The sequence below is a fragment of the Heterodontus francisci genome, chromosome 4, assembly GCF_036365525.1.
Source record: "Heterodontus francisci isolate sHetFra1 chromosome 4, sHetFra1.hap1, whole genome shotgun sequence".
NCBI classification, from domain to species: Eukaryota; Metazoa; Chordata; class Chondrichthyes; order Heterodontiformes; family Heterodontidae; genus Heterodontus; species Heterodontus francisci.
In genome coordinates this window covers 52,090,532-52,105,758 of record NC_090374.1, presented here as the reverse complement: position 1 = coordinate 52,105,758, position 15,227 = coordinate 52,090,532, and the positions used below count along the sequence as shown (strand labels likewise).

The window sequence follows — 15,227 nt, the reverse complement described above, 5'->3', positions numbered from 1 at the left end:
TTCTTTCCTTTTTCTTTCTTTAGCTTCTGGACTACCACAGTAGAATAAGCTTGCATTTATATAGGATGACCCAAGACATCCCAAAGCTCTCCAAAGCCAATGAACTACAATAGTAACTACACATCCAAAAGGAACGTGGGGAAACGCAGCATCCAATTCACACACAGCAAGATCCAGCAATCAGCAATGAAATAAATGACCAGATAATTTCTTTCTGGTAGTGTTGGTTGGACATTAATACTGGTCAGGACATGAAGAATTCCCCAGCTCCTTTTTAAATAGTGTCAAAGGATCTTTTACTTCCACCCAAGAGGGCAGATGTCTCCTTGGTTTAATCTCTCACCTGAAAGACGACACTTCTGACAGTATAGCACTCTCTCATCACTGTAAGCGGCTTTTATTTTCTTGAGTGGAGACAAGATGAGGAAATTCAGAAAGTTGTTGTGGTGATGGCTGGTGGCGAGGGGAGAAATAAATATTTACCGAAATGTTACTATCTTGCTGTCAGCTATAACACAAGCCCATAAAAAGAAACACCGTGCATGCAAAATTTCTTCACTTTTCCCAATTTCCTCCTCCTCTGTTGATGACTCATGCTGGGATACTGTTCATAAAAATGAATAGCTCTTTCATAGCTTGTCCAAATGACAAATTGAGCCTATAGAGCAAGTGCCACTGGGCTATTTGCCTTCTGGGGCCATCAAAACAATGACCACACACATACGTCACTGGAAAGGGAGAGCAGCAGCCGATCTGGCTGGTTGTTTTTAAACTCTCTAGTCCAGGGACACTGAAATCAACTTTGCAGATTTTACAACTATTCAAAAGGGAGATAAGTTAAGTCAGCACCAAGCTGGCACTTTACTAGTCCGGTTGGCTTGGTAATGCAGCATGTTGGCCACTGAGCCATCAATGGAGGTTCAGGAGCCAAAAAGCTCTTCAAGGTAGCACTCAACTAGACAAGAACATCGCTTTAAGTACACGCCTCAAATTCAGCGTATGTATGTATTCAGAACCACATCCATGATTATTTATGGTAAAGTTCCGTACCTTAAAAACAAAACTCGAGAGATAAAATATCCTTTAAAAAAAGGACAAGTTCCAAGTCTGGAGGATTAGATCAGAAAAATCCAAACCATTACATTTTAAATAAATTGAACAAGTTGCTGCCCAGAGCAGCCAACAAGAACCCACAAGACGCTCAGGCTGCAATTTGTCTGCTCTCACTCCATTTCATTTCATTTCTTTTTGCTGGGCAATTGTCTAAGCAAGTCCGATGCTCTGATCATCCAGACAACACAATTGTCAATTCAAATAGATGTCAGCCATTCAAGTTCACTCAAGTTCCAGCTGCTATTGGTACAAAGGTCTCTGGGCTGAGCAGGCAGAATGTTGCCAGTGGCATGACGGCAGTCCATGAGCATTCACATGGAAAAAGCTATGCGCGCACGCACACTTGCAAATGCTTTGCAAGAGGCTGCAAAAAAAAAAAAATGGCCTCAATACCTGTGTACAAGTAACTGGAAGGTATTATAAAGCCAAAAAATGCACCAGCATATATCTGGTAAGAAGCACACAGGTGAACACCAGTCAAACGTCACCCATTATTTAGATGCAGATTGTAAAATGCCATCCATTAACCTGCAATGAGAATCACTGCTCTGTTAAATCTAAATGACAGCCTGCACACAAGGATCTGGAGAAACAGTCATGTGATACAGGAGGAGGTGTGGTTATGTTTCTGAGCCTCAGGAAAAAGCACACAAGAGCAGAGATGTTTACGTAATCAATAATATGTAGGCACCCACTTGGAGTAAAAAACCTATTTAAGTAAGTACAGAATTCCACCCCCACCCCACCATAAACATTTATGAAGTTCACATTGATTGCATCAACTGTGAACAAAACTAGTAAAATAGAAAAACTTCATAATCTACCACCAGGTGTAAGAGATAGCAACACTGAGCAGGGTTTCCCCTGTGGGCTTCTGAACCTTACCGTCAAGCTCAAGTGGGGGTCAGAAACCCCCACAGTGTGATTTTCCCCAACTTGGGTTGGTGGAGGGGAATAGGAGTCCTTCCAGCTTGAAAGTAACAGTAGGGTACCATGGCAGGTAAGTGAGAGACAGGATGCCCCAAAATGGAGGCACCCTACCTAACTTTTTTTAAAATGTAAAGAAAGGTATCTGCAGCCAGGCCACCACAATGGGGTGGGGCGATCCCCTTCACATTGTGGCCTGTGACTGCTGCTGAACCTAATGCCTGGAGCACTGTCTCCAGTCTGCCACCAGGAGGAAGCCTCCAGGCAGCTAAACTGTCCCCCCTGGCCTACAGGGGCCTGGAGGCTGACTGGAAATTCCCAGTTGGCCTCCTTCAATATGCCTTTAACTACTTCAATTGGCTAGCCACTGGTTGTGGGCAGGTAGCCCTGCCGGAGAACTCCACAATCACGCCTCCTGGAAAATGGCCCAGGGTGGGTGCGGGTGGGTACGAATGGGGGTGGGAAACCAGCACAGCTGCCGGCAGCGCTAGTTTTTGCACCCGCTCAACTCAGTTTCTGGCCCCGGCAGGGGCTTAAACGCCTGCCTATAGAAATGACCACTGGCAATAATCAAAGAACTTCAACACATTCATAGAAACATAGAAAATAGGAGCAGGAGTCGGCCATTTGGCCCTTCGAGCCTGCTCCGCCATTCATTATGATCATGGCTGATCATCCAACTCAATAACCTGTTCCCGCTTTTGCCCCATACCCTTTGATCCCCTTAGACCCAACAGCTATATCTAACTCCTTCTTGAAAACATATATTGTCTTGGCCTCAACTGCTTTCCGTGGTAGTGAATTCCACAGGCTCACCAATCTCTGGGTGAAGAAATTTCTCCTCATCTCAGTCCTGAAAGGTTTTACCCCATATCCTCAGACTATGACCCCTGGTTCTGGACTCCCCTACCATCGGGAACATCCTTCCTGCATCTACCCTGTCAAGTCCTGTTAGAATTTTATAGGTTTCTATGAGATCCCCCCTCACTCTTCGGAACTCCAGCGAATATAATCCTAACCAACTCAATCTCTCCTCATAAATCAGTCCCACCATCCCAGGAATCAGTCTGGTAAACCTTTGCTGCACTCCCTCTATAGCAAGAACATCCTTCCTCAGATAAGGAGACCAAAACTGCACTCAATATTCCAGGTGTGGCCTCACAAAGCCCTGTATAATTGCAGTAAGACATCCCTGCTCCTGTACTCCAATCCTATCGCTATGAAGGCCAACATACCATTTGCCTTTTTTACCGCCTGTTGCGCTTGCATGCTTACCTTCAGCGACTGGTGTACGAGAATACCCAGGTCTCGCTGCATATTCCCCTCTCTCAATTTATAGCTGTTCAGATAATAATCTGCCTTCCTGTTTTTGCTACCAAAGTGGATAACCTCATTTATCCATATTATACTGCATCTGCCATGCATTAGCCCACTCACTCAACTTATCCAAATCACCCTGAAGCCTTTCTACATCCTCCTCACAACTCACCCTCCCACCCAGTTTTGTGTCATCTGCAAATTTGGAGATATTACATTTAGTTCCCTCATCTAAATCATTAATATATATTGTGAATAGCTGGGCTCTGAGCACCGATCCCTGCGGTACCCACTAGTCATTGCCTGCCATTCGGAAAAAGACCTATTTATCCCTACTCTTTGTTTCCTGTCTGCCAACCAATTTTCTATCCATCACAATACACTACCCCCAATCCCATACGCTTTAATTTTACATGCTAATCTCTTATGGGGAACTTTGTCGAAAGCCAAATAAACCACACCCACTGGCTCCCCCTCATCAGCTCTACTAGTTACATCCTCGAAGAATTCTGTCAAGATTTGTCAAGCATGATTTCCCTTTCGTAAATCCATGCTGACTCTGCCCGATTCTACCACTGTTCTCTAAGTGCTCTGCTATAAAATCTTTGATAATGGACTCTAGAATTTTCCCCACTACTGACGTCAGGCTGACTGGTCTATAATTCCCTGCTTTCTCTCTACCTCCCTTTTTAAATAGTGGGGTTACATTAGCTACCCTCCACTCTGTAGGAACTGTTCCAGAGTCTATGGAATCTTGGAAGATGATCACCAATGCATCCACTATTTCCTTAAGTACTCTGAGATGCATACCATTGGGCCCTGGGGATTTATCAGTCTTCAATCCCATCAATTTCCCCAACACCATTTCTCAACTAATAATGAATTCTTTCAGTTCCTCTCTCTCACTAAGCCCTGCGTTCTCCAACATTTCTGGTATGATATTTGTGTCCTCCTTTGTGAAGACAGAACCAAAGTATGCATTTAGTTGGTCAGCCATTTCTTTATGCCCCATAATAAATTCCCCTGTTTCTGACTGTAAGGGACCTACATTTGACTTACCCAATCTTTGTCTCTTCACATAACATGCAACATTTTTTTTTACTCTCCATGTTGATGGATTTTAGAACAGGATAATATCTCTGCTAAAATGCTAGTCAAAAGAATGTCACAGAATGTGTTCCTTCATTCCTGTCACTAATGATAATTTTTTAAATTACTATTTTTCATGGAACTCAAAACTGTAAACTTATGTAATGTTGCCTCACCCAAAATAATTTTTAAAATACTTTTTTGCAAAGCTATAGCACCAATAGTACCTCAGTACCTTGCTCTACGGCAGCGAGGCCTGGACAACGTATGCCAGCCAAGAGCGACGTCTCAATTCATTCCATCTTCGCTGCCTTCGGAGAATACTTGGCATCAGGTGGCAGGACTATATCTCCAACACAGAAGTCCTTGAAGCGGCCAACACCCCCAGCTTATACACACTACTGAGTCAGCGGCGCTTGAGATGGCTTGGCCATGTGAGCCGCATGGAAGATGGCAGGATCCCCAAAGACACATTGTACAGCGAGCTCGCCACTGGTATCAGACCCACCGGCCGTCCATGTCTCCGTTATAAAGACGTCTGCAAACGTGACATGAAATCGTGTGACATTGATCACAAGTCGTGGGAGTCAGTTGCCAGCATTCGCCAGAGCTGGCGGGCAGCCATAAAGACAGGGCTAAATTGTGGCGAGTCGAAGAGACTTAGTAGTTGGCAGGAAAAAAGACAGAGGCGCAAGGGGAGAGCCAACTGTGCAACAGCCCCAACAAACAAATTTCTCTGCAGCACCTGTGGAAGAGCCTGTCACTCCAGAATTGGCCTTTATAGCCACTCCAGGCGCTGCTTCACAAACCACTGACCACCTCCAGGCGCGTATCCATTGTCTCTCGAGATAAGGAGGCCCAAAAGAATAGCACCAATATTACAAAATCTAAGAATGTATGAAAAGGAGATAATTAAAGAAAATCAGAATGATACAATGCAGAAGCAAGCCATTTATGTCAGTGTTAGCTCTTTGACAGGGCTATCCAATTAATCCCACTCCCTTGCTCTTTCCACATAACCCAGCAAATTTTTCCTTTTCAATATATCCTTTTTCCCTTTTGGAAGTTATTATTAAATCTGCCTCCTCCACCCTTTTGGGCAGTACACCCCAGATCATAACATACAAACATACAAATTAGGATCAGGAGTAGGCCACTCGGCCCCTTGAGCCTGCTCCACCATTCAATAAGTTCATGGCTGAACTGATTACTCCACATTCCCACCTACCCCCGATAACCTTTCAGCCCTTGCTCATCAAGAATCTATCTACCTCTGCCTTAAAAATATTCAAAAACTGCTTCCACTGCATTTTGAGGAAGAGAGTCCCAAAGGATCACGACCCTGAGAAATAAATTCTCCTCATCTTGGTCTTAAATGGGCGACCCCTTATTTTTAAGCAGTGACCCCTAGTTCTAGACTCTCCCACAAGTGGAAACATCCTTTCCACATCCACCCTGTCAAGACCCCCCAGAATCTTATATGTTTCAATCAAGTCGCCTCTTACTCTTCTAAAGTCCAGCAGATACAAGCCTAGCCTGTCCAATCTTTCCTCATAAGACAGCCCACCCATTCCAGGTATTAGCCGAGTAAACTTCTCTGAACTGCTTCCAACGCATTTACATCCTTCCTTAAATAAGGAGACCAATACTGTACACAGTGCTCCAGATGTGGCCTCACCAATGCCCTGTATAGCTGAAGTATAACCTCCCTACTTTTGTATTCAATTCCCCTCGCGATAAACAAAAACATTCTATTAGCTTTCCTAATTATGTGCTGTACCTGCATACTGACCTTTTGCGATTCATGCATTAGGACACCCAGATCCCTCTGTACCTCAGAGCTCTGCAATCTCTCACCATTTAGATAATATGCTTCTTTTTTATTCTTTCTGCCAAAATGGGCAATTCACACTTTCCCACATTATACTCCATTTGCCAGATTTGTGCCCAGCCACTTAACCTATGTATATCCCTTTGTAGCCTCCTTATGTCCTCTTCACAAGTTGCTTTCCTCCCTATCTTTGTGTCATCAGCAAATTTAGCAACCATACCTTCAGTCCCTTCATCGAAGTCATTTATATAAATAGTAAAAGGTTGAGGCCCCAGCACAGATCCCTGTGGCACAACACTCGTTACATCTTGCCAACCATAACATGTCTCATTTATGCCTACTCTGTTTCCTGTTAGCTAGCCAATCTTCTATCCATGCTAATATGATACCCCTTACACCACGAGCTTTTATTTTTTGCAATAGCCTTTGATGTGGCACCTTATCAAACACCTTCTGGAAATCTACTCGCTGTGTAAAAAAAAGTGTTCTCCTCAACTTCCTTATCAATTATCTTAACTCTGTGTCCTCTGGTTATCGACCCTTCTACCAGTAAAACAGTTTCTCCCCTGTCAAAATCACTCATACTTTTGAGGACAATCTTGCCAAGACACCAGGGACAGCTCCCCTGTTCTTTCAAAGAAATAGTACCAAAGGTGTCTTGCATGTCCCCCTGAAGAGAGAGAGACACAGCCTCTTGAAAAAGAGCATCCCATGACAGTACAGCACAGCACTCCTTCAGTACTTCACTGAAGGTTAGGCTAAATGTTTTGCTCGGGTCTGTGGAATGAGACCTGAACCCACAAGACTCAGAGTCGAGAGTGTTACCAATGAGCCACAGCTGACACAAAAAGGTTTCCAATCGTTGTGTTTAGTCTGCCTGACTAAAGAAAAGAGTTATACAAGTCATCCCAGTCTCACTGTAATCAATCCTCTCTGTGGTACATCACAAAACAAAGAGGACAATCTTGCTGCGTTACTGCTTTTATGTAGCAATAAAGTACCAAACAATCTTAAGTTGAGTCGTCATAAACTGTGGGTTGTTTATTTGTAGAGTAATATTTACAAGAGAGCTCTATCTTACACACATGACTAGGTGGCTCCAACCTAAAACTCCAACCAGCTGATCACATGCTGAATGGCATCACTTCCTGTGATGCTGTGTGGCGTACTTACATTATTAAAGTGATATCACAACATTCCCCCTTTCCTAGAATATAAATGCACAAAAAATAAATGTACATAATGGAATGAAATGACTGAAAAATATTTACACATGCATTGACTCTGATGTCCTTTAGTCAAATGTTTGAACTGTACAGGTGGTCTACTAACTCAACCAGATCTGGTCACAGTGTAAGTTTGATGGAGAAACTAGAAGTACTAGCTTTCTTGGCTTGACTTGCTTGTGTATTCCGACAGTCATCCTGCACTCGATCGTTATGCCGGTCATTTTCTCTTGCTATATTCTGCAGATGTGTGTAACCGTGTTCTTGATGCAATAGGATTGTCTGGTAGTGTTATTAGCTAGTTCTCTTAACGGACTTTGATTTCTTCTTAGCAATGCTCCATTGGGAGTGGTTACTTCATATGATCTTGGTTCACTGCAGATTGGGCAGTTCCACAGAGAACCACACTTTTTCTTGTAGATGAATTACCCTGACTTTCTGCCCTACCTGTAATGGTGGTAATTCCACACTCACATGCTTATTGCGCATTGTCTTCATCTTTTCTAGTTTTGCTAAGAGCCTGTCTTGTACTGAGGAGGATTTCATGAGATGGGGACTTGGAAATGTTGTCTTAACCTGTCTTCCAAATAGGATTTGTGCACGGTATGGTAGCCCTGTGTCAATTGGTGCTGTCCTCAGGTGTGACATAGCTTTATGTAGATCCTGTTTTGTTTCACGACACTTTACAATCAACAATTTGACTGTACATACCATTCTCTCTGCTTGACGTAGGGTGAACAAGTGACATGGTTTACATCCCATCTCCTGCACAAATCGTGGAATGGCTTGGCAAAATATTGCAGACCATAGTACCAGACAATCTCCTCCGGGTGACCAAACAAGCTGAAAATTGCACTGATGGTATTGGCAACTGATGCGTTCAGAGTGTCCCGTAAATTGACATATTATCAGAAATCTTGATTAATAATTGGTGACCAAGTCAACATGGCCTTTGATTGTGAAAAGAATCGGTGGCTATCCTTGACCAAGGATGTGAGGGAATGTCGTGAAGAAGTGGCTATTTATGCTGGCATGGTTGGTGCTGTTGGCATGTATCGCATAACCTTTGCTAGTGCTGTTGGGGAGGGTTTAAACTAGTTTGGCAGAGTGATGGGGATCTGAGGGTAGACTCAGTTGGGACAAAATCAGAAATTAAAATGGAAGGCAGAAAATGGATGATTCTGGAAGACAGAGGAAACAAAGGTTAGAAAATATTTTTTTTTTTTTTTTTTAAAAGAGTTTGACAGTGTGAAAGGGAATCTATTTCAATGCAAGGAGAACAGCAAATAAATTAGATTAGCTGAGACACAGATAGACACATGGCAGTATGATATCATAGCTATTACAGAAACATGGCTTAAGGAGGCACAGGAATGGCAGCTCAACGTTCCTGGTTTCAGGGTTTTCAGACGCAATAGCGAGGGGAATAAGAAAGGAGGAGGAGTGGCAATTGTGGTCAAGTAAACTATTACAGCTGCGAGGAGGGATGATATGTTGGAAGGTTCATCAAATGAGGCCATATGGATTGAGCTAAGGAACAAAAAAGGGGCAATCACACTGCTGGGAGTGTACAATAGACCCCCAAACAGTCAGAGGGAGATTGAACAGCAGATATGAAGGCAAATCTCTGAGAAGTGCAAGAACAATAGGGCAGTAGTAGGGGATTTTAATTACCACAATATTAACTGGGATAGTTTTAGTGTGTAAGGAATTGAGGGAGCAGAATTTTTGAGGTACATTCAGGAGAACTTTTTACCCAGTACGTAGGAAGAACAACAAGAGAGGGCACAGTTTTAGACTTAGTTTTAGGAAATGAAGATGGGCAGGTGGAAGGATTGGCAGTGGGAGAGCATTTTGGTGGTAGTGATCATAATTCAGTTAGTTTCAACATAATTATGGAAAAGGACAGAGATAGAAACAGGAGTTAGAGTTCTCAATTGGGGTGAGGCCAATTTTACTAATTGGAAGAGTTATTTAGGGAAAGTTGAGTGGAAACAGCTACTTGAAGGTAAACCAGTGTCAGACCAGTGGGAGGCAAAGGGGAGATTCAAAGGGTTCAGAGTAAACATGTTCCCACAAAGAAAAGGGCGAGGCGGCCAAATCTAGAGCCCCATGGGGCTTACAGGGTAAGATAAGGCAAAAACGGAAAGTTGATGTCTGACACCAAGAATTCAATACTACAGAAAGCCGAGAGGAGTATAGAAAGTGGAGGGGTGAAATCAAAAATGAAATTAGGAAAGCTGAGAGGGTGCATGAAAGAATTTTGGCAAGCAAAATAAAGGTGAACCCAAAAATGTTTTATCAATACATTAAGAGTAAGAGGATAACTAAGGAAAGAGTAGGGCCCATAAAAGACCAAAAAGGCAAGCTATGTGTAGGGGTGGAAGATGTTGGTATGGTTCTTAATGAATACTTTGCGTCTATCTTCACAAAAGAGGGGGGCAATGCCGATATTATAGTTAAGGAGGAGGAAGAGTGTGAAGTATTGGATGTCATAAGCATAGGGAGAGAGGAAGGATTAATGGGATTAGCATCCTTGAAAGTTGATATATCACCAGGGCTGAGATAGTCTGGTCAGATGGGCAGAAAAGTGACAAATGGAATTCAACCTGGAGAAGTGTGAGGTGATGCATTTGGGGAGGTCAAACAACACAAAGAAATACATGATTAATGGGAAAATACTGAGGTGTAGAGGAAGTGAGGGACCTTGGAGTGAATGTCCACGGATCCCTGAAGGTAGCAGGACAGGTTCATAAGGTGGTTAAGAAGGCGTATGGAATTCTTTCCTTTATTAGCTGAGGTATAGAATATAAGAGCAGGGAGGTTATGCTGGAACTCTATAACTCATTGGTTAGGCCACAATGTGAGTACGGTGTGCAGTTCTGGTCACCTCATTACAGAAAGGATGCAATTGCACTTGAGGGAGTACAGAGATTTACGAGGATGTTGTCAGGACTGGAAAAATACAGCTATGAGGAAAGATTGGATAGGCTGAGGTTGTTCTCCTTGGAGCAGAGAAGGCTGAGGGGAGATCTGATTGAAATGTACAAACGTTTGAGGGGCCTGGATAGAGTGGAGGTGAAGGGTCTATCCACTTTAGCAGAGAGGTCATTGACTAGGGGCATACATTTAAAGTAATTGGTAGAAAAATTAGACGGAGATGAGGAAAAGCTTTTTCACCAAGATGTTGAAAGGGTAGTTGAGGCAGAAACCCTCAACTCATTCAAAAAGGAGTCTGGATATACACCTCAAGTGACATAATCTGCACGGCTTCGGACGAAATGCTGGTAGGTGGGATTAGAATAGATGGGTTCCGAAGAAGGGTCACTGACCCGAAACGTTAACTCTGCTTCTCTTTCCACAGATGCTTCCAGACCTGCTGAGTGATTCCAGCGTTTCTTGTTTTTGTTTTAGAATAGATGGATTGTTTTTCAGCTGGCACAGACACGATGGGCCAAGTGGCCTCTTTCTGTGCCTTAAAAAAAAACTTTCTATGGTTCTATGATTCTACTACCTTACCACTTGCTCAAATGTCACTGTTCATACTCAGCCAGTAGATGGTCTCTCACACACAAGCCGTCTAGACTTCTCAACACCATCTGGACTTCTCAACACCCACATGTAACTGTGAGAGGTGGTCAGGGTGAAGCACCTGCAGAATTATTACCTGCCTGCCTTAAGAGAACACCGCTAGAAATGCCCAACTCACCCCAATATGGCCAGAAACCGCTGAGCTCTGTAGAAACCCTCTTGTACGCTGTCAGGCGATCCTTTATCTTCAAGATTGGCTCTTTTGCAGTTGCTTCCTGTAATTTTTCATTCTTCTTCTGCTCGAAACGCATCAAAAAAAAATTGATCTGGTAAACATCAGCTAGCGAGATGTCAACCTGGTTAATCTGGACGTCTAGTAGAATATCTTTGCACTTCTTGAGATTAGGTAACCTACTTAGAGCGTTAGAGATCACCATGAGATTCCCTGGCTTGTATTTGACCTCGCAGTCATATCCTTACACTTTATCAATAGCCTTTGCAGACGGGGAGAAGGGCTTGTGAGCAGCTTATGCCAGATCATCGCTAATGGTTTATGATCTACAAAGTATTTCCCGAAGAGATACCTTGTAATTTTGAACACCAGTGCTAGTTGCTTTCTAGGTTGGAATAGTTGGCCTGCATAGAGGATAAGCTTTTTGAACCGAAAGCTATTGGACAGCTGTCTTGCAACAGACATGCTCCCAGGCCTCTTTGCAAAGCATCCATTTCGAGAATGCAATCCTTACTCAGTTCGTAATACTGCAAACATGCAATCAGCAAGTCGAGTGCATGCTAGTGGTCATCATGCTACAGAAATGCTGTTTCCTTTCGGAGGAGTTCCCGCAGAATCAAAGACTTCTCAGAGAAATTTGAAATGTAAGGAGCTAAGAAATTAAAGAGACGGAGACATTTTTGCAAGTCTTCTTTGCCTTGTGGGGTTAGCATGGACTGGATGTCCTCCATCTTGCTGGGATCCAGTCTAATGCCAGTGTCTGAATAAACAGTCAACAAAGTTTATGTGTCTCGCGTTTATAGCACATTTCTTACTGTTAAAATACGAGGCCCTCTTTCCTTCAGGATATATAAATTCCTGTCATGATATTGCAATTGTAGGCACCACAAAAGATCAGCAATACATATGAACGCTGGCACATTTTCTGCAATAATGATCCATGCATTGCTGAAATAAATTCTGGCTTATTGATTTTCCAAGATGGTAGACACAAGAAGCAATATCGCCCAAATGGAGTCCTGAAAGTTATCAACTCTTACGAAATTTCAGAGAGATGGACTGACCAGTACCTATGCTTTGCACCTAGTTTTGAAAAGAATTTATCCTTTGTGAATTTCAGATTCAGCTCTTCTAATGTGGGGATTTTGTGAGGACAGCATTTCAACACCTAGTTTAGCCTTCTGGGGTCCAAACAAACTCAGATAGTGCCATCCTTTTTTGACTGTAGTGGTTATCGAGCTGCACCAATCCATTGTGCTGTTGAACACACCTGATGATTCCTTGCCTCTCCTGTGCGGAGTTTTCAAGTTCTCCCTGTGACTGTGTGGGTTTTCGCCGGGTGCTCCTGTTTCCTCCCACCACCAAAGACTTGCAGGTGACAGGTAAATTGGCCATTGTAAATTGCCCCTAGTGTAGGTAGGTGGTAGGGAATATGGGATTATTGTAGGGTTAGTATAAATGGGTGGTTCTTGGTCGGCACAGACTCGGTGGGCCGAAGGGCCTGTTTCAGTGCTGTATCTCTAAATAAATAAAGAAGTATCCAGCTCTGATTTTAGCTTGTCCGTGACATGGACACTACATTTCCTTGACGGATCTATAGAAGGAACCACATTGTCCATCACATGTAGGACAGCATTTCCTTTGGAAGCTTCCCACTCTATCAAAGTGGCCTGGGTATATTCTTTGTAAATCTTGGATGGATTCGATTGGGTTGAACCTGTTCTGGTCATGTGTCTTTGGCTACCTGTCGATCCAATGGATTGTTACAATTTGAAGCTCACTACATGCTGGCAGGTCTGCAACTGCTGGACCATCTGTGTCGACGATGTAGAAAACCTGTTGTGATCAGAGGTTCCCTACCTGCACTTCAACCCTGGAGTATTGATGCAGTTGATTGTGTACTGTGGTACACCGAGAGTCTGGTCTTCGTTGGTTGGATCATGGCTTTCTATCTCGCTAGGTGCACGTCCTTCACTATTATTCGCAGAACCAAAATGTTTGCACTTGCCCGTGTATCAACCCTGAGCTGCAACGTATGTTGACCACTTTTCTCTGGACACACTATGTCAATGGTTGTGAATGCTTCCCTCTGTGTAATCACATTCATTTGATGTGCAAGGGTTACTGTGTGGAAGACTTACTCACCTTCAGTGTCCTGTATGTTACTCATATCACTGTCAATCTCATAGACATGTCTGCGTTTGGTTTGGTTTTTGGCAGATGTATCCCGGTTTCGTCAACCAGGTGTCATCTGACTCGTCAGGTCACGGTCCGCTGTGACTTCTGGCCAGTTTTCCATTATTAGAGCTCCTACACAGCCTTGCCCAGTGCCCTTTCTTGCCACACACCTTGCAGTTGTCCACGAAGGTGGAACAATTCTTTAGTTGATGCAACAGGCCGCATTTGCCACGTATCTTGCTTGGCCGAGGTGTCCTGGGTACAACAGCTGTAGCCGAGGCAACATGTGCGCCGTATGCACTGCCTACTTACAGCAATTGCCCCAAACCTCCTGTCTTCTCTTAGGAGATGTTCAACATCGTATCCCTTTTCCTTGTCTAGTAGCTCTTTCCGAAAAAGCTTCTCTATCAGGGTAGACATGCGCTCTGATAATCCCATCTCTGAGAAGTCAGAGTTTGCCTTTCCCGTGGCACTTGCTAATGAACTGGTCAATGGTCTCTCGATTGCTGCCTTATGTCATCAGCTCTAGGCGGTGAATTCTTAAATTAATCCTGACCATGAACTGGTCCTCTAATGCAGACCAAAGTCTTGCTGGGTCCTTCTGTTCCACTTCAAGAAGTTCAGAGGTGTTAATCCAGTGTAGCTCATCATTACCGATTGCTATTTTCATCTTGACCACTTGCTTTTCCAGCTCCGGGACAGCCAGATCCAACAACTCCATCCGTTGTTTTAAAAAGTTGAAACTTATGGAGGGGGCCCTTTGCTTTTCAATTCATGGAAGGATATTTAGTGGACATGGTACCAAATTCCCAGTGTCAAAAATGCAGCTGGAGCTTTCCCCTTTAAATTGCAGCCTTTCCCTGGTGGGAAGAAAAAAAAAAGCTTACAGGTCTGTGTCTGCAGTGTCGCGCTTCGGCCACACCCAGAACCTGTGCCTGCAATGCGGGCTTTCTGCCTGCGATTGGGCAGGCTCTGCCCGCAAAGTCCCAATGGTGGGAAAACACCCAGCGCATGATGGCAATGCCGATCCGGAGCCTGGATGAGAACCAACCTTGCTTGCTGTTTCCGAACACGCTTCCGCCTGATTTCTGCTGCTTCTTTCTGGCCACCATTGATCTGAACAACCCCCTTCGTGTACACAGTATATTGAGCACCAACTTTGCCGAAGATCGAACTTGCCCTTGCCGAGTCGCCACCCGCCCCCCCATGATGAGTTGCGCTGCCCTGTCCGTGTTGGACTATGACGGGAGAGATTGCTGGTCTCAATGTCTTGCCCAAGATCACTGATCTCCAAGAATACCATTCCTGAGCATCTCGGCAGTAGTGTTACCCCAGATCTTCCCTGTGCGTCGCTAATCACCACGTTGCGAATGGTGTGCTGCTTCAGAGATGGCACACTGTCGTGATCTCATTGAAGGTGTGATTCTTCAGGGACCACACGCTGCTACCATGTCAAGGATGGTGTACTTGAAAGTGGATAGAAGATTCAGAAACCATATGCTGCCAACATATTGCATTATTGCTTTTATGTAGCAATAAGGTACCAAAAAAATCTTGGGCTGAGTGGCCATAAACTGTGGGTTCTTTATTTGTAGAGATTATTACAAGAGAGCCCTGTCTTACAGCTGTGACTAGGTGTCTTGCTCAACTCATACCAACTGATCACATGCTGAACGAACATCACCTCCTGTGATGCTGTGTGGAGTACTTACATTGTTAAAGTGATATCACAACATATCTCAATGGAGCAAGTAACAAACATGGTGGCAGAAGGGAAATCCAA

General features: G+C 43.9%; 1 protein-coding gene across 8 annotated transcripts in view; it reads right to left on the bottom strand.

Annotated features, from left to right (window-relative positions):
* LOC137369021 (soluble lamin-associated protein of 75 kDa-like) overlaps nucleotides 1-15,227 on the bottom strand; it is a 310,867-nt gene that overhangs the window by 57,845 nt on the left and 237,795 nt on the right. The window contains exons 1-2 of one of the 8 annotated variants that reach the window (XM_068029513.1): nucleotides 1,051-1,351; nucleotides 344-453 (exon numbers count right to left, since the gene is read on the bottom strand). The exons of the other annotated variants lie outside the window; for them this stretch is intronic. The gene's annotated coding sequence lies outside the window, so the exon portion shown is untranslated. Of the gene's footprint in view, nucleotides 1-343; nucleotides 454-1,050; nucleotides 1,352-15,227 lie in introns of those variants that run through there. 8 annotated transcript variants of the gene reach the window in all.